This window comes from Paralichthys olivaceus, chromosome 14 (genome assembly GCF_024713975.1).
Source record: "Paralichthys olivaceus isolate ysfri-2021 chromosome 14, ASM2471397v2, whole genome shotgun sequence".
In the NCBI taxonomy this organism is placed as follows: domain Eukaryota; kingdom Metazoa; phylum Chordata; class Actinopteri; order Pleuronectiformes; family Paralichthyidae; genus Paralichthys; species Paralichthys olivaceus.
The window spans coordinates 19,241,388-19,269,007 of NC_091106.1; the positions used below are offsets into that span (position 1 = coordinate 19,241,388).

Genomic DNA, 27,620 nt, shown 5'->3' on the forward strand with positions numbered 1-27,620 from the left:
GTGGTTTCAATGCATTCTCCATGCCTAAAACAATCCCATTTAGTCGAGTAAAGGTTGAAGAATTTCAGTATATTGAGTGTAGAGTTACTGGAATCAGCCTGTAACATATCACTATAATGTTAAGAGGTGAAAACTGAGATGTTTGTTTTTCATCGTTAATTTAGAGACACAAAAAAAACATGTTGCAATATTTGGTTTGAACTAAAAAAAAAATCACAACAAGCTCATAAGAGCCGCTTATTGGCCGTTCCCCTGAGGGATGATTACTTGTTGTTGCAGCCTGTCACCCAGTAAACAATGTGACAGTAAACATACATGTTGGATAATGAAAGACAACAGTGGATGATACACAAAGACGTGATCTTCCTTCAGCAAAAGTTACAGGGAGTAAGATAGAGCAGGGAACTCCTGTTGACAGATTTCCAGCGGGTGATACTGTGAGAGCCCTGTGCATCCTGGCCGGGGGTGGATTTCACCGTGTGCTGCAGAGGCCCGTTTGTTGTGGAAAGGATTACGGTGACCGATCTACTCGCAAACAAGATTAGTGACAGCGGCTCATGTTTGATTGGGAAGCTCCAAAACAGCCTCGCAACTGTGAGACAAGTTGTTGTCTGGCTTTTAGTCAGCAGGAAGGGAATCGTGACATTCACGTGCAACCAAGTCAGGACAAAGGGACAATCTGTGCACTCTAGTTTGACCGGTCCTCCTCTGTACGTCTCACTGTTTCCTGTTGTTGCAGATCAGCCTCTAAAAAGCAGGACACAACAAAGTAAACTCCAAAGTGATTCTGCCTTTGACTCGGAGATGGAACTGTGGAGTCATGTCTTTTTATAGAGCTGTACACAAACACACACACAAACACAGCACGGTCACACACACGCACTCAGGAGTCTTTCTAATCCCTAGTTGAGACAGGCAGACACCCCCCCAGTGCATCACTCTCCCGCTCATTTCATAGATCTGTCATCATCCCTGGACAACCGCACCTCAACCAGGATGACTAATCTGCGCTTGGCTCGCTGTCCTGGCTGACTCAGGCTGCCATGTCGATTCTATTTCAGACGTGACTCAGCGATCGCTGAAGCGAGCCGTGATTGGAATGGAGACAAGTCACACAGAGGGGAGACAGAGACAAAGATGGAAAGACAGCAGCAGAGAGGAGGAGGAAGAGGAATTATCTTTATTCTCAACTCATTAAAACTTGTTCAAAAGCTGTAGGATGACTAATGGCGTAGAGAGTGTGTGCGCATCCTCTCTTGGTTCCACTCCAGCCCTGACAGTGAAGACTCCAGGGCTGACACTGGGGACAACCCACCTCGGCCTGGCCCAGAAACCCTCACCCACACCACAGCCCCCTCCATCACTGAGCATACTCATCCAGACAGTGACACTGGCACAGAGGTGGTGGAGCACTGTAACATACATGACATGAGAAAGCACAATATCAGTGTGATGATATGTGAGAGAAACTGCATCCATCCACTATCAAAACCAGCCACCTGCAGAAGTGTCCTGAGAAATTATCCTCAACCTCACAGACTGGTGAGCTAGGCAGAGTCCCCTAGACACACACACACACACACACACACACACACACACACACACACATTGCCCTCTTTACTAGGCACCACTCCAGTTTTTGCCTTTCTTTTTATGTGCGTGATGCGTCATGTTCAACTTCACAATTGCCAGTGTTGCATCTTGCACTATAAAACATACTGTTGCATGTTGTAAAAACAATAAGTGCACAAACCTCAATGGATATTTACATGCCAACGCCATTTTTAATGAATATCATAAAGAAAAAAGGTGCAGTGTTACAATCTAGACTGCCAAAATCTAGAAGAAAAAGAAGAAATTAGCACGTTCACCTTGGTGTCATGGTTCCATCATTACCTATCGAAGTCAATTAAAACAAGATGTTAGTGGGTGACCAGTGGAAAAGTGAAATAATGCAAATTGAGTAATGTCTTTCCTTTAGTTTATGTGTCACGTCGTGTTGATAGAAATGTTTGACATGAAAGACTAACCACAGTGAATACGTGTGTGCTGAGATTACGCCGACTCCCTCCAAAACAAGACCACTGGTCAATTATTAACAAATAAACATTGATCTGTTTGAGTGGGACAGAAAATGTCTCGAGGTTTTAGACGAGCTCCGTCTTCTCTCTGATGCTGGATACGTCTCTTCTGACCTCTCTCACCCTCTGTGTCTTTCCCACAGATACATTGCAGATCAGTGGGCCTGCTGTCTTTGCCAGGCAGCGGTACACCATTCCTGCTGAATTATTCACATCTTGCGGAGGAGAGGAGCAGAGAGGGAGAGACAGACCGTATAAAGCCGAGCTAATTAAAGTAGTGGTATTAAAAGTGTGCCCGTGTCTCTTCCGAGAAGGGAGGAAAGGGAGATCAGCTGTGATACCTTTCCTCTCCCCGTGTCTATCACTCGTTCCCCCGCCTCCTCCTCCTCTCGCTTCACTTATCCCCCTCTTCCCTTGGCTTTCTCAGGAAAATTACAACCTGACTGCTCACTTTAATATTTCAGCATCTAAGTGAGTGTGACAGGCTCTCCTTTGTGTCGTTCGCTCCCCCCCCTCCCCCCTCTTTCCCAGAGTCCCTGCTTCCTTCCATCCACCCGTCCCTTTCTCTCCTTGCCCCAACCTCCTCTTGTCGTTGGCTCATCATCCCCCCCGATGGTTCAACTTTTACCATGTGACAGGAGAGAGAGACATGGAGGCGATGGGGGGGGGGGTGAAAACAAAAACAAATCAAGCTCAACCAAGACGTCTCTGCCAGGCTATCAGCCTGTCTCTCGCTGTCTCTCTGTGACTTCCATGACACGTACGTGACCATGAACCCACAATGAGGAGAGGTATCGCTTCACCCTGATTTACGCCACTCACGCTCGCACGCTCGGGCCTGGACGCACACAGGCAGTGTTTCAAAGTGACAGCAAAGGTAGCGATCTCATCCGCAGAGACAGACACGGACTCACAATGGAGGTGTGCGATTGGTGTATGTGTGTATGTGTGTATGTGTGTGTATCATAAGTTGTCTCCTATATTTGAGCCACTTGAGCTCATGAGGTTCCTTTGAGAAGACACTTAGTGCCTCCAGAACCAATGGTCTTTTGTGTGTCTGTATCTAAGCTCATGTGCACCATTGTGTCAAGAATACAAATGTGTGTATGTGGAAACGTATTATACACAAATGTATTATACATATCGGAGTATGAGAGGTGTACTTGTTGGTGGAGTGATAAGAGTGTGTTATTGGAGGTGAATAGCCAAGAAGACGGCTCAGTGTGTTGTGTTCACGGGCACTATGATACACATCAATGATTTATCTCGTCTCTCCTGCTCCCCCATTCATTCTATTTTCATCTCTGCCATTTGATATCCCCGTCTGCCTCCATTCTCAAAACACAACGTATTATTTCCAGAAAGCAAGTGAGAGGTATAAAGAAAGCCAGAGGAAACAAGCCAATAAGTAGGAAACTAGAGGGTGCATGCGTTGCTGTTGTTGCACCGCATCACAACAAAAGCTTCCATTACACTTTTGCTCCTACACATGCGCAGGTATGTCTGCACGCAAACACACAAAAGAAGAATCGCACACACAAACAGAGAACTCCCAACGAAGTGAGCAGATAGCGACGCTGTACACAACATTGATCCTCTAATTTACTCCTCTCTATCAAGCTGCAAGGCTATTGATAAAATAATACCATATGCAGGCCTCGGCTGCACTGCCAAATTGCTAAAATGGGGCTGCTCTACTTAAAGCGTGTCCTGTAATGGTTTTGGCATTGATCGCGGCTCTCCCTCACTCACTCCCAATGCAAACAAACCCCATTCAATTGCAGAACTTGAGAGCTAGAATGTATACGTGAGCGTGGGCAAAGCGATTGTGCTAATCACACACACACACACTCACACAGAGAGGCAAACAGAACTCGCACAGAGCAACATACTTATACAGAACATGCACACACAAGCTTTCAGCGGATGCTCTGGAGTATTTTTGTGAGTTCATCAAACGCTGAAATGAAGTATTTGCTTTTAGTTTGTGAGCAGAGCTGCATTGTGCGGCGGCAGGCAGGTTTTAGGGATGATTGGGAGATTAAGGCCGGTTGAAAGGCCAATTTGACCCCATTTTTACTCTGATGGCTCAGCTGACCAATTTCCTGCTGCTGAGTCGCCCGCAGGCTGGAGTTGCTCACACACACACACACACACAATTACAATAGGTGTAAAGTGTGCATGCATATACAAACAATACCTGCGAGCGTGCACACATGGATACACACACACACACACACAGAAGCCGGTTGCTGTTGGTGACAGAGAGTGTGTGCTGAAACATAAAAAAGAAAAAAGATGAAAAAGACACAATAGGATGAGGGAAGCAAAGAGAGAGAAAAGAAGTAACAATGGTCCAGGTCAGAAAATCTCATTCAGGGCAAAGTCAAAGCTTTGTCTCGCTTTTTACACTTGATTTTAAATTCTTTATTTCTGGCAGAAATAAGGAGCAATAAAAGAGTCAGGAAGGAGAATCACTCGTGTGATTGGGACAGGATGTGTTTTAGCAACAACTGTTGTTGCCAGAATACAGAAGACCACACTGACTGAAGATGCTGACCTGACCTGACCATCATGCAGCTTCTGTAGACACGTCAAGAAAGTCTTAAAGCCCCTTGGTTTTTTAACACGTGTACATTTGAGGACGCCCTTAAGAATGGGACATTGATTTTTTACGCTGATCAGACACCAATATTATTCTCTATAAAAATGCGGATGTGTTTTCAAATGTAGCTGGACAGAGTCTCAGAGAGAGAGAGAAAGAGGATAATGTTGGAGGGAATAAGCTGAGAAGTGTGACAGCGGAAACATAACACAGGCAGGAGAGGGAGCGACACACACACTCACACAGGACAGGATGGGAGATGGGAGAGAGAGATAGAGTGTGACACAAAAGGAGAGAGAAGGAGAGTCCAGCTGGTGGCAGAAACAGAGAGAGATGTAAGGATATGACACCTCCTGTCTCTGCACTGGCCCTCGCTGGCCTCTGCTGGAACATACATGACAGCGCTGTCACACTCGTTTATGCTCGCTCTCTCCATCAAGGGAGAGCTATATGGAGTGTGGAGTCATAAACAGTGGGCGAGAGAAGGACGGGCCGACAGAACGAGAAGAAAAGAGAGAGCATGAAGGAAACAAGGAAAAAGAAAGAAAAAGAGCTTTGACACTCCACCAACTCAACATTGCTGCCACAGTACTAATGTCATGACATACCACCAACCTGCGTGTGTGCGTGTGTGTGTGTGTGTGTGTCGGTGTACTTTTCTTTAATTGTTCACACCTATGTTAATCAGTTGCATTTTTGGCAAGTGTTTGTGTTCTTGAAGAGCTCGTAAAAAATAACAACACTATAATTATTAGTCGTACCAGTATCACAGAACAGAGCGATGACACATAAATATTAGATCCACATGACAGCTACCTGTTACAAAACCAGTGGGTTTTATTGGATGTGAAAACGTCCTTTGGGAAACATTTCGGCTGCAGGACTGAGCTCCCATTCAGCCGCCAGAGCTCGACTGGACGTTCAGGTAAACGACTTCCATGGAACAATACGGAGCCATGAGTGTGAAGTGTTGTACCAGGAATGTGATTTATGCAGTGAGTTGCTGGGTGACGTTGAGCTGCGGTAAAAGTTGAACTAGAGTCAAGTCCACGTGTTTTGGCAACCACGCTGACGCAGGGATTTCTTCAAAGTAAGAGTTCCTGAGAAGATTCCAAACCGTGGTTATGAGTCATGAGTCAATAAAATCTTGTTGCCTTGAAAACAAAAAACAAATGCCTTCATCATATCTTTTAATCAACTATTTACACTACACATCATTATACCATTTATATTTCTGTATAGATTAAAAAAACAAGGAGCCAATTCAAAGTGACAAGAATCTTTCCTCCAACAGGCAACGTGTGAAATTCTGCAACACCTCTCTAACTTTATTGTCAACGCAATATTTATTACCAATTTTCCAAACTATTTTTCAGTCGAATTCTCCAGAAAGGGATGATCAAAAACACAAAGTACCCATTTGGGGGTGGATTGGTTCAAGGCCCAAAATAAATAGGGTTGAGTGAACAATGATCGCTTCATAACAGTCAAACCATTGCCACAAAGTCTGAGTCAATTCCCCTAAAACTAAAAAATATGTTGATGGATAAAAGTAAATAAAGGTATCATGCATATATCTGTGTTCACCACTCGCTCCACCTCCAACTTTGCTTTGCTACCATCCATATTCACGCCTGTATAGACGCAGGCAGGGGAGAAAACTCTGGGCGTCTTATGATTTGCATGCGATAAATAAATGAGGTGAACCAATCAAGAAAGTGTGAGTGTGTGTGTGTGTGTGAGTGTGTGTGTGTCAGTGCAGAGGCTTGTGTCGGAGCTCAGCTGGTTAAAATTGCATGACAGAAAGAGGGGAGGAGGAAGTGCGAGAGAAGCAAAAAAAAAAAAAAAGAAAAAACGATCAGTCCGGCATAGTAGTTAGTTTATGTAAAGACATAGAAACACTGAGAGAGCGAGAGAGAGAGAGCGAGAGCGAGAGAGAGAGCGAGAGCGAGAGAGAGAGAGAGAGAGAGAGAGAGAGAGAGAGAGGGGAATGGGAAATGCGGAGTCTTGGAGGGCCCTGTCACCCCGCTCGACACAATAATGAATTTCAAATAAGTTATTCACTTCAGGAGTAAGTGGCTGGCACCCACTCCTTACAGCTGGTTTGTTGAGATAATTGATTTTCAAATAGTTTTGAGGACGAGGAATGGGGGCTGCTGGTGGAGGCAGAGGAGGGGGGGGTGTTGCTGGGCGCACAGGGGATGACAACTACAACGGGGTGGTGTGCACATGTGTGCCACTGCTACTTTTTGAGTGTGTGCATGTCAATTATGTGTGTGTCGCGTGTTACAGAGGTGTTTTAATTCGCGCAGGAAAGAGGCCGTGTCGGAATGGAGGCCGGGCCCGCCATAGCTGTAATTAAACTGATACAGCTCTGCAGGCACACACTCACACACACACACACACATGGAGAGAGAGAGAGAGAGACGCAGGAAAGATGAATTTTTCATGTCTCACACGTCTACTTCATCTCCGCCGTCTCTCCTCTCTTTCCGCGGCTCAGGGCATGTTGGCTCGCTAAACTTTGTGCCGCTTTTTCGCCGGGCTGCTAACGTGGCAGCGCTCCTCCGCTGGCTGCACTGACACAGATAACTGAGCATCCGGGATGACAGCGACACAGACTCAATGAGATGCATTAGTGGCAGGATTTGAATTGACAATGCAATTTACCACTCTCTATCTATCTGTCTCCACCACCCTCTTCTCGCTATCGCTCTGTTTAATTCATAGCAAGAGGGAGGAGGCGAGCTGAGGAAACTGCCGCCGGGAGTTTCCATCGTGAAGAGCTTCATGTTTACCACGAGGCTCTGAACATCACGAGGGAGAAAACAACAAGCACTGCCAACAAAACAGATACTGCCCCCCTTCATCAGATCATTAAACAGGTTTTTGAGATGTTCTCAATCTGTGATTTTAAAGATGCTCTTAATGTTAAAAGGTCAACTGATTTATTAGAGGCTCACAAAAAGAAAGCTCTGCTCTTACATGACGGCCTTGACTCTAAATTACCTGTGGGTGGGAATGGTTTGTCTCTGTCGGCCCTGTGATGGACAGGTGATCACCAATGAGACCCAGTGAACTCTGCCATGCACCCCGAGTTTGAATGTGTAGAAAGTTCCAGATTCTACCTTTAATTTCAAATCTTTTTAATGCTATTTAACTTTGGTAAGTGTTAAAATGTAACTTATTTAGTGCTGTCTACATTTAATTTAAAATTTGTGATGAATTGTCTATGACCTCTGCTTTATGATCATTTGAGTTACAGGTGTTGAGGTACCAACTTTAACCTGAGATTACACCTCCAGTGTTTCAGTAACTCACGTCAGCACCAGCTCAGTAATTATGTCCACATTCAATAAAAATGACGCAGCAGCAGTTAACATTAGCCACAGCTCATCATTACTCCAGGAAGTGGTGTGACAACAACGACAACAATGATCTGTCCAAAACCTTAAGTGTTTTTTTGCTGACTAACTGTACCGGCACTTAAGTTGTCCAAAGAAATGTTGACAGTGAACTTTGAAAAACACTGAACCCAATCCAGGGTTTGAATCATCCACTATCAATGCTGTCTGACAGTGAACACACCCCCCTGCCGTCTCCACGACTTGGATTCTCAGGAGACGGGACATTTTGACAGATTTGGCCTTCAGCCTAGATACTCATTTAGACTATAATTGAGCCATAAGCTTAAAAGGTAATCTGTGTAGCCTCTGTTTAGCACCTGACTGTCATTCTGTGTGTGTGAGAGTGTTTGAAACCCAAACCTTGTCATTGTGCAAGAGGAGGACCGAGGAGCAGGCTCTGTGCAGACATGTACGCAAACTCTGGAGCCAAATTCTCACATGGGACAGAGGGTTGCAGGACTACACACACTTGGAAGCACACACTGAAAACACAACAGTGTTTTTGTGTGCATTTGTTCTTGTGCTTACTGTATGTGTGTTCATTCTGATTCAGATTGACAGGATGCTTAGGAGGCTGTGTGCTCACTATAATTACACACACTTGAAAAATGTCGGCTCTTGGTGTTGGAGAGGAGGGTGTAATCAACGCTCTCTCTCTCTCTGTCCCACACACACACACACACACACACACACACAAACACACACACAAACACACACATGCACAGACAAACACACAGATGCACGCACACCTGACATTCTTGCAAAGATTAGCAACACACCTCTTTACTCTGGAATCCAATCTGTGGATGAAGAAAATATGTCAGATACACACGCACACAGGCACGCACATGCTCACGCACACACACACACAAACAAAGGGAGCATCACTGTCACCATCAGTGAAAGCTGTTGTGTTATCATGAAATCTGGCAGCGGCGTCGCTATCATCATCACCTTCGTCATGTTGTTAGCGGTCTTTGTTTATTAATTAAGTCAAGAGCTTGGTAAACATAAATCCACTGGGGTGTGCACCTACTCACATGCAAACAGCATTTTAGAGAATGTGAACTCACTTCAGTTCCTGATGAGGTGAGACATGAAGAAGACAACATGGGCAGACAGGGACAGTGGATGAACTGCAACAACCAAAGTGTCGGTGTTGCACCATTTTTATTTTATTTTAGTTTAAAAAACAGGAAAATGCAAATGATTCCACTATTGCTGCAAAATGTCAACTAGGTGTATTCTTCAAAAAAACTATATTAGTCACACTTAAAAGAATGTTTCAGTGCAGAACCTCCACCATTTGTTTCCTGTAGCTTCCATCGCATGGCTTTAAGTGAAGTTGTACTTTGGTGAATTTTGACCTGCGATATTTGCTTCGCATTTGCACTTGTGACCAGGAACCTCACACAGCTCCATCCATTATCTATATCGCTATAATCCTCTGAGGGTTGTGGGGGAAGCTGGAGCCAATCTCAGTTGACATTGGGACAGATGCATGGTATGCGGGGTACGAGACAAACAACCCTTCACTCCCACATTCACACCTATATGGTCTTTATTAACCTAACCCCAGTCTGCATGGGAGGAAGCCGGAGTACCCGGAGAAAAACCACACACGGGGGGGAACATGGAAGCTCCACAACAAAAGTGGGATTCAAACCGGGCACCATCTTTCTGTGAGGCACAAATACATTCAGCATCACACAAAATAATTATCCGTCAGCCTGATGGTTTAGGTCGTGGCAGGTTTATTATCAGCTTAACTATGTGGTTAAGGCCTTCGGTGAAAAAAAATCAGCACCTAACTGAAAACAGGATGGACCATGATTTTTAATGTCAAACCACAAACTTTAACCGACATCAGTCTACATCCACTTTTCCAACTGACAGAGCTGAGTTAATAGGAAAAGGACAATAGATTGTTCTTTTTATTGTAAAATATAAACATGTCCTTTCACAATCAAACAACTTGGAAACGTCAAAGTCGTTTTTCCTCTTGATCTCCAAACTTATTTGTCGAAGCAACATTATAAAACCTAAGAAAAAAAACAGTGTCTGCCTTTTCTCTTCCTACTGGGCACCTTAATTACCTCGGCCACCATTTACTAGAGGTTATTAAGGAACAGCTGTCTCCGCCCTATGTTTATGTATGTATGTTTCTGCCCTCCAATCTCAGCCCTTAGGCTACCAGTCCTGCCTTTTAGCATAACAAGTATGCACTCCGCAGTCCAGGTTCCATGGTCATTATTCTGCACCCTGTGGTCCCTGCATTCCCAAGTACACCCCCAGGTCCCTGGCCTCCCACAGGGCAGCAGTGAGGGACCACTGTTTTCATTAAGACGGTCATTTTCTGCACACTGTGATTTGTGTGCGCCTTTTTAAATAGTTTTTAAAAAGCAAGGGCCCCCTTGCATTAAATACCGCCGCAGTAGAACTATTAAGTGGAGCGACACATGCTGGACGAACTGTTTTTATGGCATTTCAATTCCATCGCAATGGGACAGCGTTACAACACACACACACAAATGCACAAACATCACCTTTGGCCCTTATTACGTATAGATGGCACGTAGCTTCACATCTAAACATTGCTTTATGCTCCTCTTTATTGCTTTTACTATTACTGCTTAATTCTCTCACAGGAACTACAGCCCACACACACACACACACACACACACACACACACACACACACACACACACACACACACACACACACACTCTTCCACTGTCTCTACCATTTTTCCCTTGTTGCTGAACTTCAAGACAGGCAAATTAATTATGGCCTTCTTGATCTAGAAACAATTATGATTATGCCGCGGCCTCCTCAGCACAGCCTCAAAGTGTCATGGCTGCCACTCCCAGCGTCTTTCAAGTGTCGTGCTGCTGGATGGCACTATTAGCGCGGCACTGCATCTTATCACCATGGCCTAATCATCCTCCTAAGAACTGGAAGGCAGTTTACGCTCTTATAATTATTAATTACTGAATTTAACTGCAGATATGATTTTTCCATTAAGAGTGAAGAAAGATACTTGATCATTTCGGTGTGTGTGTGTGTGTGTGTGTGTGTGTGAATCTTTGCTTCTTTGCTATACTTTTTTCCTTAACCTTAACTAAGTGCTTCAAGTTGCCTTAACTTATGAAAGTGTGAATGATGTCTCAGTTATCAGGGGCCTGTTTATCCATATTTGCAACTTGCCAGCTGTGATTTGTTTGGTTTTAACGTTTTCCCTGTTGCTCATTATGTGGCTCTTTAAAATAAGGTCATGCATGTGACATATAAGCGTGAGTGTGCAGAAGACGTTTTTCTTCAATTTGCAAGCGACAAAGTCGTTTGTGAAACCACTTGCAATCTGTATGAGCAAATCACTGTATGACACTGGCCCTAGGTGAGGATGTTGTACAAGTAAACAAATTTAATATGTTGAAAGCGATCGGCTTGAAGAATCGGTCTAAACATTTCTCTTTGTGATGATAAAAAAAATGAATTTGATCAACTTCATGTTTAACATCAGTATTGGGTTTTAATTATTTATGTGTGAACCTCGTTTTGATGAGTTTTTATTTTAACGCTGGTGTTTTTCTGTGTTTGTGTCTGATGAAAAATGAAGTGCAGAAAGTAGCAGTGTAAAAAGAGCACAGGATCCAGAGACATGAATATGTTTGTTTGTCCTGAGTGGACGGAGAGGGGGTTCCGGCAGAAAGACATTTTATCAGTCTCCCCTATCATAACTGAGACACGCACTCAGTCATGTTCACGGCAACTCACTGTCGGTAGCATAGCACAGTCTACAGGGGGCATGCTCTCTCTCTCACACACACACACACACATGTCCCAGATTCTAACACAGAAAAGCACTTCGTGGACAGGCTGTCTGGGGGAAGGTGTGGAAGATATGTTATGGCCTTTTTCTTGGAGCTATGCTAATAGTTCTGCAAGGACACACACACACACACACACACACACACACACACACATTGTGTCCCCATGACGTCAGAGGATGTTACACTGACTTATATTCATTTCCATGGAGACTAACTATAACCTTAATCTAATTGGAATGATTTATGTATGGGGTCTGGCTCGCTCCATTTAAGAAAGAAGTGTACCCATGATGTGACTGCACATTTAGGTTCCCCACAAAATGAGGAACACCTAGACCACACACACGTACACAGCTCTAAGAGACGGGTCTCACGCTGCTGTGTGGGGGTGAATCCCAGACACTGGCTGTGTTGCACAGTAAGAGACCCCTATTTCTGCCACCCGGAGGGAGGGCAGGGGAGACAGAGCCCAGCGAGAGTGAGGCAGTGAGAAAAGATAAAGTTGTCTCCATGTTTTTGCCTCGGGCTCCATCCTGCAGTCTTGCTGCGGTACAATACATCAGCAGCATCAAACCTGCATCTTTATACAGCCGAGCTGGAAAAAAAAAATGCAATAATTTCTCTCAAATGATGTGTGACCCCCGAGGTTATTCCCAGTTCTCAAGTCTTTGTGTGGCAGTCCATGTTCCCCTGAATGAAAAGCCTGCTTATCAATAAAGAGGCCAAGCACTGTGAAAAGCCAGAATGTGGGGAGGAAGAAAGGACTGACTCTATAAAGGTTTGGTCCTGTGGAAAGGCAGCACACGTGGCTCATAAACGCTGGCCTATTCAGCTCAACTGCAGAGCTGAAAACAACAATAAACACCCGCACCCAGACTCTGGAGTGCGTTTGTGTGTGTTAGTCGTCCTAAGTGTGGAGATGATGTGCAGATGCATATGAATGTGTTTTCTGTGCAGATAACCTTAGAAAGGCACTATATGTTTCTTTCATTTAAGTCTATATGCAACATTTTGTGCAAAGATGGTGCAGACACTGTGAAAATCCACAGGGTTGGTTCCTCATGAATTTTTCCTTCATTTGTTTTGTGTCTTGATCTTTGAAAAGTTGTAACAGCTCAGTTTAGATTACAGGCAGGAAATAAACATGGATGACGTGCTATTTCTTCTGAACCCCAAATATCCTGGTTACGAAGGCTGCCATCTTGCGTCGATGATGGAGCCGCAGTATCAAGATCCCCCCCCAATGCATGTGGCAGCCTCAGCTGTCAATCATGACGTCTCAGCCCGTTTTTATAGCAAATCAAACTTAGTGGAAGAATAAATGCTTGACCGTACATCAGTGTAATAAGAACTATAACTAAAAACTACTTTTTTGACCTTTTAGTTTGGCCTGTGTCCCGTCCCCTAACACGGAAGAGGCAGGGCTTATGACCTATACCGCAGCAAGCCACCAGGAGGCAATCAAGACGCTTTGGCTCCACTTTTGGGCAGCCATCATTTCATGCATCTTTATATAAAGTTAGGTTAAATATAAACTATAATCAGAATATTCAAATGAGGACAAAAGATAGTTTTTGAAACCAATTACCTCGTTTACAGAATCTGGTGATTAATTTCTTAAAGGGACAGTTCACACAAATAACATGCTGTGTTATGATTGTGTATCTAACCTTCGCAAAGTTCACATGAGGCTTTTCTCCAGTAGAAAGTTGTAAAGTTTTGAATAAATGTGGATTATGTGGAGTGACAGAGAGACTATAGCACCACAAACAAATTTCCACTCACCTCCTGGATTGGCTTTTGTATTAATTATCATCAACGCAATCACCTTTCAGGCAAACATAATTCAGGAAACATTCAAAACAAAACCCTGTATTTAAATAAATTGAGTATTAGAAATGGAAAATTACTTTTTTGGCGTTCTTCACTCGCATTCAGCAGGATTGTTCTGTCGTTGCCAAAATGCCACTCACACTACACACTTGTATCTTGGCTTGTACTCTAATATGTGCGGGGGGGGGGGGGGAAGAAGAAACGCCGGTGTTTCTGCTGTGTAATTAATTTACGTAATAAATTAAATGTGAGACTATTCTTCCAGGATGGAACGACAAACAAAGGTCCAATCCATCAATCAATCCGGCTCAGACGTCTCTTGGTGCTCGTCCCCCTCACTGTCAGTCATGATTCCTGCGCTTTCTCATGCCTCCTCCCTCATCTGTTCCTTCTTCCGCTTCTTCTGCTCACACTGCCCCCGGGAAAATAACATTACACCCTGCTACTGAATGGACTTTTTGCATGTGTGTGTGTTCGATGTGGTGTGTTCACATGCCAGTGGGCAGGTCGTGATCTGGGCGTGTGTGTCTGTACCTGTTTCTATTCATTCCATTGTGCTTTTACTTGCTTATGTGAATGTCTACATGTGAATGTCTACACGTGTGTGCTCGTGTCATGGCTGCCCCTGGCCTCCACTAGTCTCCCATAATCATCCTTCCCGTCTCTGTGCCCTGACCTGGATATTGTCCAGGCACAAAGTGCTTTAAAGAGCAGCACCTCACCAGGCATTAGCATTTTTATCACAACACGCACGCATGTAAATATTTCAATGTCACATGAGTGTGGAGCCAGTCAACAAAAAAAAGAGTGTGTCAGCAGGGAAGTGATTTTAGTAGGAAAGAAAATCTCCCTCACGATGGGAATGAACATCCATCGAAAGAGAATGATTAAAAGGCTTTCCTCAGTTAATAAACTACTTTACTCTCTGCTTCACTTTGTCTGCCTTATTTTTTCTCACAATGCTTCAATTACCTCTCCATTACCTGCCGAGCCACAGGTGTTTAAACAGAATAAAGGTTTGAGCGTATTTTGTCCAAAGGTGGATGTTAATCCTTCTTCATTGTTACTATTTAGATTTGCATCCATAACGCTGTGCAGCAGAGCTCCCCGTCGAGCTAACTGCATTTAAAAGCTGTTTCATAAAGAAGTGATTAAATATAATTGCCCATATAATTGCCACAATTGCTTTTAGCATGTTGCTAGTTTGTTGTGTGTCAGCTGAGTGTTTTTGCAGCGCTGAGCACGGTGCATGACACTGATTACTGTCGAGCGTCTGACACCCACAGGGTGAGAGGGAAATCTCTGCAGGAATATGTGTCACACCGAAGCTCACTATCACATCCACATATGTCAAATGACTCACCTTTAGGTGCAAGGTTTTTTTTCTAAAAGATAACTTCAGATGTTAACATCTATATTTAAATATGAGACAAAAAGGGTTTAACTTTACATTTATTTTGTCAAACTAAGCACCATCCATAACTACAAACTTTTCAGACATGGACTGAACTTATGTAGTAGAAACACAAGATCACTGCAGTGGAAATGTACGCGCTGCAGATTTCTGTTAATTGTTCAGGTGTGAAAGGAAAACTGGAAAGAATGTCTGGACCCAACTCTGGAGTTTGAGTCTGAATGATGAAAGAGCATTAACATTATTTTTTTGTTTCTGGTCACCTCACAAACATCAACTTCAAATATTCAGCCTCTTTTGAATTAATGTTTGGTCTCAACCAGTTCCTTAATGAAATATCTGGCTCTTTTTCTGCTTCACTTTATTCACCAGCTCATCACAAACGTTGTTGTTTATGGGTTTAATAAGTCCTGAGAACAAGTTTCATTATCGTCACGTTTCTTTTACAGTGGTCTAAGTGTGATACTAACATTGCTCATGACTCATGCTCTTAGCTGGTTTGGAGACTTGTTTACACTCCGTATTGTCCTCAGTCTTCCTGTGTCACGATGTAAACCCTCCAGAGAGAAACAGCGACAATCACAGACACCTTAACACTGGTTCCCACAGGTATGGTGAAAGAAATCCCTCCACTTACATGAAAATCACCCACTTATAAAAAGAGGTGTCATGTTCCAGGTGAATCAGGTGCCACGGAGTTATGCCCCGGCTTAAAATAAAAAATCATAACCAGGTTAAAAATACATACCCTGTCTGAATGAGAGCAGTGAGGAAGAGGACGTCTTAAAAAGTCTTCCTCATTCTTGCCATCCCACTCTCCAGTTGGTATAACAGGTAATTAGCGGCATGTCATGGCCCGGGTGAGCTGAGGAAGGAGGAAAAGGTGGGTGAGGAGAGAGACACACGGAGAGAGAGATTTCTGATTACCTGACAAGTTAGGGCTGGAAAGGCTACACTTAGCCCATTAAAGATTTTTTGTTCAGCATGACATTTGAGAGCTGCGGTGAAGCTGCGCACCACCTTGCCATTTCCCTGTACACTGGGCATCCATTTAGGGACAGGGGATAGAGAGGGAGGGAGAGGGGGAGGGAGAGGGGGAGAGAGAGAGACAGAGAGAGGGAGGACCAGGCCGCGATGGCACAAATGGATTTCATTCACCAAGGTGAACCGTAGTACGCTGTTAAATGCACTTCCTTGAATGTCAGCAAATGTCACCCGAGAAGCTATTTGCCACCACTTTAATAGCTTCCCCCGACTTATGGAGGGAGTGACAGAAAGTAAGAAGGTATGAGGTGAGCGAAGGAAGACGATGAGTCACGCAGAGTGAGAGACAGACAAAGTGAGGGGGACAAACAAATGCACACACGGACTAGGCAAATGCTGAAAATGACAGAGGGATTAAGCGGAGAGAAAGAGAACAGATGAGAACTAGGCTTGGCTATTGTCACTTCCGCATGATTAAGCAATTAGCTATTTGAGATGTCTCCGACGAGGTGGTGCAACTAGACAGGAGTGGCTATTGAGAAGATAATCCCTCTCTCGCTTTCTTTCTCTTTCCCTCTCGATGAATCTATCTCCACGTCTGTTTATGTGACTTTGCACCTGCGTGTCCTCCGGCCATGGAACATGTTTACAGCGTGTTTCTGTCTGACTTTCTCCTGTGTATGTACAGTACATGCATACACACGCAGACACGCACACATACGCTCAAACACAAACTCACCCTTTTCTGTTAAAGAGCTGACATCATTAGTTGTAATATGAGAACTTGCAGTTTGGCTGATGCCTCCATTTTCTGAGACCTGTCACACAAGGCCAAAGTTAAAACACAAAAACACACACGCACGCACGCACACACACACAGGCTGCATGGAAGTTGAAGGAGTGCTTGCGGTGCTATAAGTCATTGCCCTGCTTCACCATTGTTAGACTGATAATAAAATCCCTTTAACCTCTTAGCAGATAAATTGAAAAACAGAAGGTTCAGTTTTACTAATTTTCTTTCTTCTTCTGCTTCTCTTTTCCTTAATCCTGCTGTTTCCCTCGCACTTATTTTATTTTTACATAATGTATGAAACCTCCTTTTGTGGCAACTTTTCTAATGCTTTTATGCATACATGCTCGGTATGCTTGAATTTAGTCGGAACAACTGTGTGTGTGTGTGTGTGTGTGTGTGTGTGTTGGGGGGGGCTGTGTTGGCTGCAGCCAATCCTAATCCCCCATTCATTTCCACAAGCAGTTGCTAAGGTTACAAATTACCTTTGGTGCTGGTAAGTGGTTTCTTTTATGACACTGGACGCCCTAATCCTTTTACTGAATACATATTTCATTTAGGATTAGCACAACGGATACAGTTGTTCTTAGAATATTCCAACTCCAGCACTCTGTTTTGTTCATGCTCATCAGACACACAGCTTGCATATCAACATCTGGGTCCCATTTAAAATAACTAAATAAATTATTAAATATCAGGGCGCTCCATCTTATTTGTTTCTTTCAAACTACAGTTGTGGGAAAGCCTGAGGGAAGTGAAAATGAATCAGGCAAGTAGTGTTAGATAGGTAACGACGCGGCCATTATCTGGTGAACAATCGATTAGACCGCACTGTTCTCTTCTTCAGGTTTCTATGGCGTGTTCAGAGTGTTTTCTTACAGACGACAACAATGGAGACTGTTTCTTTCATTTAATCTCCACCAGCAGTTGTTACACACTTATCTGACGGCTTTAAATGAAAAATAGGAAGGAACTTTTGAGTTTTTCAGGAACCGAATATCACTGGTTGAAAAGGACAAAAGCGGATTATGGATTAGAGCTGATGGTTGACATCCTGATTCTATGTGTTTTGTGGTGACTATGATGTAAAGTTTGCATAGAGGACAACCAGTGCGGTGATGGGATGTTTTGTTTCTTATGCCAAGATTTGATTATTAACATGTAAACAAAACTTTTATGATTCGATTAAAAGAAAAAGAAACTGTCTAATTGAAGGTAACACAATGAAAACAAGACATAAGACATCAAGACTCATTCATCATCATAAAAACTATTGAAAACCATGTCTGGTCGTTAAACATGAAAATCTACTTGACATGACTCAAGTGCTAATCATGTTCACGGATGAGGTCATGTATTAAAGTTTATATATACTTTATAAAAACGGACGATCTGTGACTCATGCAAACACTGGAAGGAAGAAACGAGTAAAGTGGATTTGATGCGAGGGCGAGTAAAAACATGCTGTTGGGGATTTATCTGGGAGCATTGTTGGAAACATTTTGGATAATGTAAGTACACAAGTAAACAAAATATATAACTAGGTCTTGTCGTTTTTTGGACATTGTAGTGAACAATAGTCACTCAATGTATGTTTACCCATACTGAGGTTTCCAGGCAAAGGATCAGTTTTCTTTGTCTTTGTCAGGACGCTATCAGCTGCAGCCTGACGCGCGTTTTGGGGGAGACAATAGAAAAGACTAGAGAGGCTGGAAATCAAAATTTCATGTGATTTCAAGATGATAGTAGAGGTTGTTATTGACTCGATGTGGCTATTAGGTTTTATATCTGAGCCTTTACAGCAACATTTCTCATCCGATTCGACTCAACAACTCAGAGAGAAGAGTAGAATAGAGTCGATATGTGTGCTGAGGAAAATAATGCTTCTTCTAAGAGCATCTATTTTTTGCTTTTCTTATTCCACGTGTCTTTTAGGCCGAGTTGAGAAAAAAGACCATTTAAGGCCGAAGTGAAAACCGTCCAATCTGCAAAAGGGAGCCATTCACGTTGGTACACATTTGTTGACCAACCACTTGCCCAACTTCATAACTTTGATAATTAGCTGCTTCTGACTGGCTGATTGGCCGACTGGTGGGCTGAATGACTGATGGGCATATTGACTGGCTGCCTGTCTGCCTGCCAAACTGACTGACTGCCTGACTATTGAGGCTTAGTCCTGCTATGTGGTGAGATCATCATCACTGGCAAGCACAACAAAAGACTGATGGGAAGAGGCTGTCAGGCTGTGTGTGTGTGTGTGTGTGTGTGTGAGTGTGTGTGTGTGTGTGTGTGTGTGTGTGTGTGTGTGTGTGTGTGTGTGTGTGTGTGTGTTGGTGGGGGGTATGTGTAAGCGTGTGATGGCTTCATTCCTGTATCAACACAGTGCTTTCTGTGGATGAGCCAGTAGACCAAGCCTGACCATCATCCTCTCTCATCTCTCACTATCACGTGCCCACACACACACACACACACACACACACAGGAAATCAAAAAGCTCTCAGCGCACAAATACACGAAATGTGGGCTTCGGGGGTGAAGTGGTGCTCAGAAGGAGTGAACTTGGGGTCAGGGTGGAGAGAGAGAGACGCAGGGGACAGATAACACTTCTGTCGGACTCCCTACATCTCATTCTCCAGTGTGTTTTCTTTGATTCATCCTGCAACTTAAACTGTAGCGTCAACTCTTAGCTACTCTGCATTTCACAATCATATCAGAGTTTTATATTTCCCAGAGCTGACTCTCTCTTCTCTCGCTTTTCAGCTTTTGAGCTAAAAGAGAGCAGCAGACTGAGGGAAACGACAGTGAGAGCAAAGCCCTTGTTTGGAGGGACACATGGGGGAAGGGATTAAGTGTAACACCCAGCTGTCTACCTGTCTGTCTTGTTGAGGGAAAGTGGGGTTTACAGTGTAACGCAGAGCCAAGCTATTCTCCTCGGTGACAACTCGAAGTGTGTGTGTGTGTGTGTGTGTGTGTGTGTGTGTGTGTGTGTGTGTGTGTGTTCTCTCCTTGCTCGCTCGGTCACAGGGGCGCCATGGTAAGGGGGAGATAGGCAGACAACCAAAATGTCTCTCTCTCTCTCTCTCTCTCTCTTGTCTCCAGTGTAGATGTCTCTTTACCCACACAAAGAGAGAAAGAGAGGATGAAAAACAGAGAGAGAGACGGAAACAGAGGGAAGGCAACAACAACACAGGCCCTCACCCTGCCAACGCACAGCCTCACTGCACCTCTCTCTCTCTCTGCTTTCGTCTTGTTTCTGTCAGGTGAATCTCAATCACCTGCTTCTGAGTATGTGTGACTTCTTCATCCTTTCTCTTCCTCTCTCTCTCTCTGTTCCTTAATCTTTTCTCACTTGCACCTCTCTTGTTCATCCTGTTATCCTTCCTCCCATCTTTTCTTCCCCGCAGTCAAAAGACTGAGTGAGAGGCCGTCTTGTCTGGGAGGTTTCCTTCGCACGTTGTCGTCCTCTGAGGTGCTTCTATCTACTCGTCCTCCCCCCTTTGGGAAACTTTGTAACCTCATTACGTTTCTTTGAGAATGTAATTTTTTTTTTCTTGTAAATTTACAGTATATTGGTTGCACAGAACTTTCTTTGTAACATCATCTGAATTGCGTTCATGAAGAAAATGTTTTCTCGGAATGTTTCTTGTAACATTTCATGGTATTGTGTTTAGTAAATTATATAGGAATGAATATAACGTTCTATTAAATTGACTTTAGAGCATCCGTAATTATCACATGTCCACTAAATTAGCTTTTTTACTCAGTTTGTTTTTAATACTAATGAAATAATGGACAACTTTAAAGAACTTTACAGATGATTATATATATAATATATAAGTCCATTTTTTTACTTTAAAACTAAATGTGTGATAAATGTCACACAATGTGAATTTATCCAACCATGTATCATTTAATGAGTTCAAAAGTAAAAGAGACACCAAATTGGTTTAAGAATTCCTTTTATTTATTTATTCATTCACATTTGTTTTTACAAAACCTGCAATAGAAAATGTTACCGCAGTAATAATAGACCTATAATTTCATCCTTAGAAATAGATTTGTAATTTTTGACCTAATATGCAAAATCAAACTGTATAAAGTATAGTGTCATCTGATACATATATCATATGACAATACTTTAATGATAAAGATTTCACATTGCATCTTCTAAAAAGAATAATTTCAAAATGCAGTCATTGGATTGGAGAAAATAGAAGAGTAGAAAAGGTAGAAGGACTGAACAATAATTCAGGTGCAATTAAAATGGTGGATAACCCACCTGACCTGCAGGCAGTTATCCCTAATGGGATAATAATAATTATCTCCACTAAAAAAAGAACATTTGTGTCTATTTTCCAACTAACACCACCATTCTCTCATACTGTGGATTCATGAAAGAGCAGAGTAGGAAGCAGCTTTTAAACAGAGGTCAAAGAAGCCCCTGAATCAAAGTGGGTAAAAAATAAAAGAAACAATTCATTCATCTGTTTCCTGCATTTAGATAATAGAGTTTTGTTTTTTTAAATAAGTGCAAATGTTTGATTTTTAGTTTTTTTTCTTTGCTGTGGAATTAGAAAAACGACACGAGGTGGTTTGAATAAAAAACCTTGAAAAAGGAAAAGTCTGCAGTCAGACATGTGCGAGGATATAAATAGACGCCAGACTTCACAAGTGCAAACACAAAAGATTCTCAGGGAGGGATGCAAAGTGCTAAACTCACCAGCAGCCCGCAGTGACGTGGTGATGCCGGCGGTGTTCCTGCCGGGGGAAGATTTAATAAAGTCAGAAAAACAAACAGGGTGTGTGCGGGGCCGGGGTCTGTGCGGGGTGAGCGCGGTGCCACACTGGACACATCCTCCTGCGGGAAGGAAGCGGAGTTGTGAAGAAGTAAAGAGAAACAAACAGGAGCCATGGTCGGGTCTGTGTAACCCCGCCGTGAACCCGCGACCTTACCTTCCGACTACTTCCCATTACCTCTGCACGACATCCCCGCCCGCATACCGCAGAGCGCGCACACGCACACGCAGCATTGTGCGGAGCCGGGTGTGCGGGGTGGAGGGCGGCGGCGTGCTGCGCGCGGAGGGGTCAGAAGAATGAAAACCACCAAGTTTGCAGGCAATTACAAAAAAAAAAAAAAAAAATGCCATGGTCGCTGGATGTTCTGCAGCCTCGGTTAACTGAGAGAACTTATTACTTTGTAAAACCTGAAAATATAAAAACATATCCGTGCTTTTCAATAGTAACCTAGAAAAGTTCTATTTCATTTTTAGCTCATTTATTCTCCTTCGCACGTTTAATGGAGGATTAAAAAAGTTCACAGCCAATAGGAAATAAAAGTGAAAAGATATTATCACATGTTGAAATAATCTGGACAAGTTGCAGCCTTGAGTTGTGGCTTTAGGATAATACAACAGAAAATACACAGAAAGTTTACCATTAATATGTGGATAGTACTGTGGCAGTACAAGAGGAACAGAGTGAGTTTAGCAATACTCAAGTGTTAGAAGCCTATTAAAAAGCCACTGTAATTTATATTTATATATAATAACTGATGATGGATGGGATGAGAACCGTTTAGATTTGGATTTTGAAAACTAAAAGTTGCACTTATCATTTGTAAATCCTGAAACTGCTTGAATAGAATTAAATATCATCACTTACCAGTGTTTGTATGATCTTTAAATAGTGTTATAGATTAATAATTGTGTCACAGAAAATTCAACATGGAAAGGTAACTACCTAATTTGTTTATAGTGCTCAACAGCAAGTATATATATATTTTTTTAATTTAAATTTTATTATTTTCTCAGAAGTAACTATCTCTCAATCCTTAAAAGAAAACAAGTGAACTGGTTGGAAAGGTCATTATTTAATTTGTATACAGCTGATGTGCAGCATTAACTCTAATTGGTTTACAAAGACACTGTATATTAATAATATATCAAATATCATTTATTATAAAGGGCTAGATGCCTATACATACTGTAAAAAGCATATATATATATATATATATATATATATATATATAAGCTATTTACATACTTTTTAATTTGTAAACAGTTGTTTTCTCTACCCCTATTATTGTTTAAAGTCACTTCTGTTCTGTTCGATTCTAAACTTAAAAATCATTTAATATACAGTATATGTAGCCTATATATAGCCATAGCCTATGTATATACATATATACTGTATATATATAGGCTATTGCTCTACATTTGAGATAAATACATATGTTTTCCTCAGACGTGGTTGAGATGTGTCTCCTATGTGAAGAGATAACAGGTTAAGTGAGTGGAAAGGTCGCGGTTGCTTAAGATGGAGAAATGAAGCGGCCACAGGAGACGGATCCACAACTACAGCTGCCACACATGAATGTTTGATAAGCGGGCGGGATAATGGCTTCTCAAATCAGCCCAACACAAACATCTCCATCACGCTCTGACATCTGCCATCCAGAGCTAATACAGAGCCGAGGCTGAATAATGAATGAGCATCCTCTGAAGATAAAAAGTGAAAAATCATCAATGTGCCACAAAGCAGGGCGAGTGTGTGAGGTGTGTTTAATCAATGCAGTTTGATTTATTCAACCTAATGCAAAACTTTGTGTGTGTGTGTGTGTGTGTGTGTGTGTGTGTGTGTGTGTGTGTGTGTGTGTGTGTGTGTGTGTGTGTGTGTGTGTGTGTGTGTGTGTGTGTGTGTGTGTGGATGGCAGGTTACATGCTGGCTCCACTGGTTTCTGCAGAGTGTGTATGAGCTTCATGCGTATGAAAACATTATGGTTTCAGTGGCTGTGCGTGGTGAGCGTATCTAACTCGATACAAACTACTGATACTGCATCAGCACCGGGTGGAGGACAAACATCCCACCGCTACACACAGAAGAGACTGTGGTGCCCTGGTGAAATACTCATTTAGAAGGATTTCACATTGAAAACACTGGCGGACACGTTTTACTGTTTTATAAGCTTCACATTTAAATGACAGCTTTAAGTGCTCATTATAGAAATACGAAAAAACTTTCCTCCTGGGGACTTAAAATGATATATTTCCGCAATGATTATTTAAAAAAAGAAAAAGCTGATGAAGAGGATGGACTTCAGAATTTAAATCCCGACGAGGGACGGTGCAGGAGTTCATGATTTTGGTTGGAGCTTTAATAAATAAATAATCATAATAATAAGTATTATTATTATTGCTATAATAATAATAATAAAAACGACAATGCTCATAATAATAATGATGCTACATTTTAAATAGTATTGTTATATAAAGATATTCATTAATAATGTAAGCAGGTGTAAGGAAATTAAACATTTATTCTACACGTTTTAACAGTAAAAGTGTTTAAATAGGCAACAGTATTAAGCATATTAATGAAGATTAATATAACTACGCCTGCATTATAATGTGCTATAAAACGTTCGTTATGTTTAAAACCTGACTTAAAATGTTATAAAAAATAAATAATAATAATGATAATGATGATGATGATGATGCAGAAAAACACCATCGAGCATGTGCAAATATACCTGAAAATAAAGGTTGACAGAGGGACTACACACACACACACACACACACACACACACACACACACACACACACACACACACACACACACTTGATTGTGTGCGGACCTGCTGGTTCAAACTGCTGTTGACCTGTTGCACCTTGTTTCCTCTCGTGTCCTTGAGTCTGTGCAGCTCGCAATCCCTCCCTCCCTCCCTCCCTCCCTCCTCTCCTCCCCCAACCCTGGTCTCCCAGACGTCCGCTATTGATCGGGCGAGCTAAACGGGAGATGCGTGACACAAATCAGATTGGACGGCCGCAGCTCACCCGTGAGTAACCGGCTCCTCCGCCGCCGCATCCCTCCGTTATTATCCTGCGAGTTAATATCCAGTTATTGGTCGATTAGTTCCGCTCCTCGCCTCTGATTGGCTGCTGGGGCGGAGCCACACGGTGACGAACTCGATGCACGCACACCTGAGATTTCACGAACAGGCACGCGCCATATACACCACAATTGCTCCATCAATCTGTTGTCTATAGCAACCACTAGAGTATATATATATATATATATAGCTACACTGCGGATTTCTTCTTTTGAAGAAGAAGAAAACAATTCGATGAATAATTGATTTGTTTTGGGTTAGACCTGTAGCTAAATAACTAGCTGCAGAATCAGTAGCATTTTCTCCACTGGCAAAATCGCACTTATATAAAAAAATAATAGCCATTTATGTTAAACCCAATGTCGCCTGTATGTTTATGAGCCTACACCACATGATGAATAAAAAGTGATTTACATTTCCTCCCTTTTCGGGCCCAGGGCTAAATGCTAACAGCAAAACAAGCCAAAAGGAATATTTTTATGATGCCAATGAAAATAACACCACCACAAAACTAATATAAAGTGATTATAAGATGCTTAAACATGAGGACCAATTTAATTGTGCCTCTTTTCTAAAAGCCATGCTTCCATGTTAGAGGATGCTGTGGGACCTTTCACGGGTTCTTGTGGTCATTTCAATTAATTTTCACAGTGGTGCCAAGAGAATGAAGCCTATTAATGTGAAGATATAATATGAATGTCCTTGAAGTGGTGATGGAGGTGGCACAGTTAGATTAGTTTGACAAACTCGTTCCAGCAATGTAACGCTAGAAGCCTCCAGCAGTGAGTGAATAACTGGCCTCTGTATGAAACTGTTCTTCCACTTTTTCACGTTGTGGATCTGCTGCTGCCTTCCTGCCTGCTCGGCCCTCTGTGTGGAATTGTTCTCCTCAACAATGATCACAGCCGAGCACAGCAACAGTCCCCTGCACACTGAGCGGACATGACATGGCCCACCTCTTTTACACTTCATGACTGTCTCAGACTTGACTTGGGGCTAAACGGGCAATCGAGTGAAGTAATGTCAAGATCTGCAGTCAAGGAGGAGAGAGAGAGAGAGAGAGAGAGAGAGAGAGAGAGAGAGAGAGAGAGAGAGACACACACACACACAAATGTATGAGAGATATATACACGTACACACCACAAACATACACACACACACTGAGCTAGTGAGAGAGCTAGAGATACATACCCCCCTGACACACACCACACATGCACACATAGAGGGAGAGATACACACACACACACACACACACACAGAGCTGGTGTGTGTGTGAGAGAGAGAGAGAGAGAGAGAGAGAGAGAGAGAGATACATACCACCCTCACACACACCACACATGTACACAGAGGGAGAGATACACACACACACACACAGAGTGAGTGAGTGAGAGAGAGAGAGAGAATTTTTTTTGTTACGTGTCATGTAAACATGGCGACAAACAAAATGTGAGACAATGACAGGATCGTCTGTGACCCTGTAACCTTTACACACACACACACACACACACACACACACACACACACACACACACACACACACACACACAAATATGCGTGAACAGGCACACGGAAAGACGGGGTGTTACTCGATGTAGATCTATAGATCACTCACATCAAAATATAAAGCTTTGATAAAAAAACATTTTGTCGCTGCGTGTTGTGGGATGAGTCAATACCTTTAATTACATTTAAAGGTGATAATATGTCAGAATATAATGTGAAAATACTCGATTCCAAGTAAAGGTTCTGTGTGTTTAACTATTGGTGAAAGAAGAAAAATACTATCATCAAATGTAAACAGGACTAATCTGCTTAATTTCAGAGACGGTCAATATAGATGTAAACTTATTACTGATAAACTAATATTTTATGTTTCATCAGGTCAAAGTGGGAATTTCTAGTTGTATCAAGATGCATAATTCATTTGTTAAACATATATTTTATAAAAACCAGAACCTGCAAAATAATCAAGTAAAGCTGTAATATTGAGTAAAGATTATAGTATTTCCCTCTAATGTAATGTAAAAGTAAAAGAGAAATACTAGTAATACAAGTATCTAAAAATGGTACGTACGTACGGTAATGAAGTAAATACTCTAAATGTTTCACTACTTTAATCTCATCATATCTCGAATGTTAAGTCTATAAATATTATCCTGACACTTAAATTAAGTAAAAGCAGCTATGCCACACTGCAGGAGTACTCCAAATAAGAGGTAATACAAGTAAAAGCACTTCATGTATAGTGGCCTCTTTCAGTGTTTGCGGTTGTACAGTACATTGTAAGGAGCACGTTTGGTTTCATTTAGGTGAAATTAACCTGCGGCGACAAATGCTGCTGAATAGTTCAGCCTGTAATAATATATCTTAAATATCAATCTGTAAAGTAGAAATGAGCAAAATGCAGTAACTTCAACTAAAAATACTAATACATCTACTATGTGAATAAACTACAGATGTTCTGTTCTGTTTGTGTTGTATTATAGCATGCTGTTTTTTTTATTCAAACTGATCCTTATGATCTCCACTAACTTTTAAATAAGAGTATGTATCACCACTGAAATGGTAAAAGGGAAAAGGTCAGCTGTGTGGTCAGGCCAGCATCTGATCCCTGGTTATAAGAGGTGGCTGAAGAGTTGAGCAGTCTGGACTGTATGCACACTGTCTGCCGTATATATCCACAGCTCTCACATTAGTAAGCTTGGAGAGCGATGTGTCAGCCAGAGTAATTATGGCTTGTCAGCTCCTGTGACACCGGGCTAAAGGGCCATCTCCACAGCCTCTA

The 27,620-nt window shown here is 42.4% G+C and overlaps 1 long non-coding RNA gene across 1 annotated transcript; it reads right to left on the reverse strand.

The window, feature by feature from the left end:
- Positions 1-1,184: 1,184 nt before the first annotated feature.
- On the reverse strand, positions 1,185-24,670 carry LOC138413666 (uncharacterized). The gene is made up of 3 exons (XR_011246079.1): positions 21,668-24,670; positions 15,922-16,038; positions 1,185-1,412 (listed from the first exon to the last, which is right to left on the reverse strand). It is a non-coding gene; the product is annotated as an uncharacterized lncRNA (long non-coding RNA).
- Between the last annotated feature and the right edge of the window lie 2,950 nt (positions 24,671-27,620).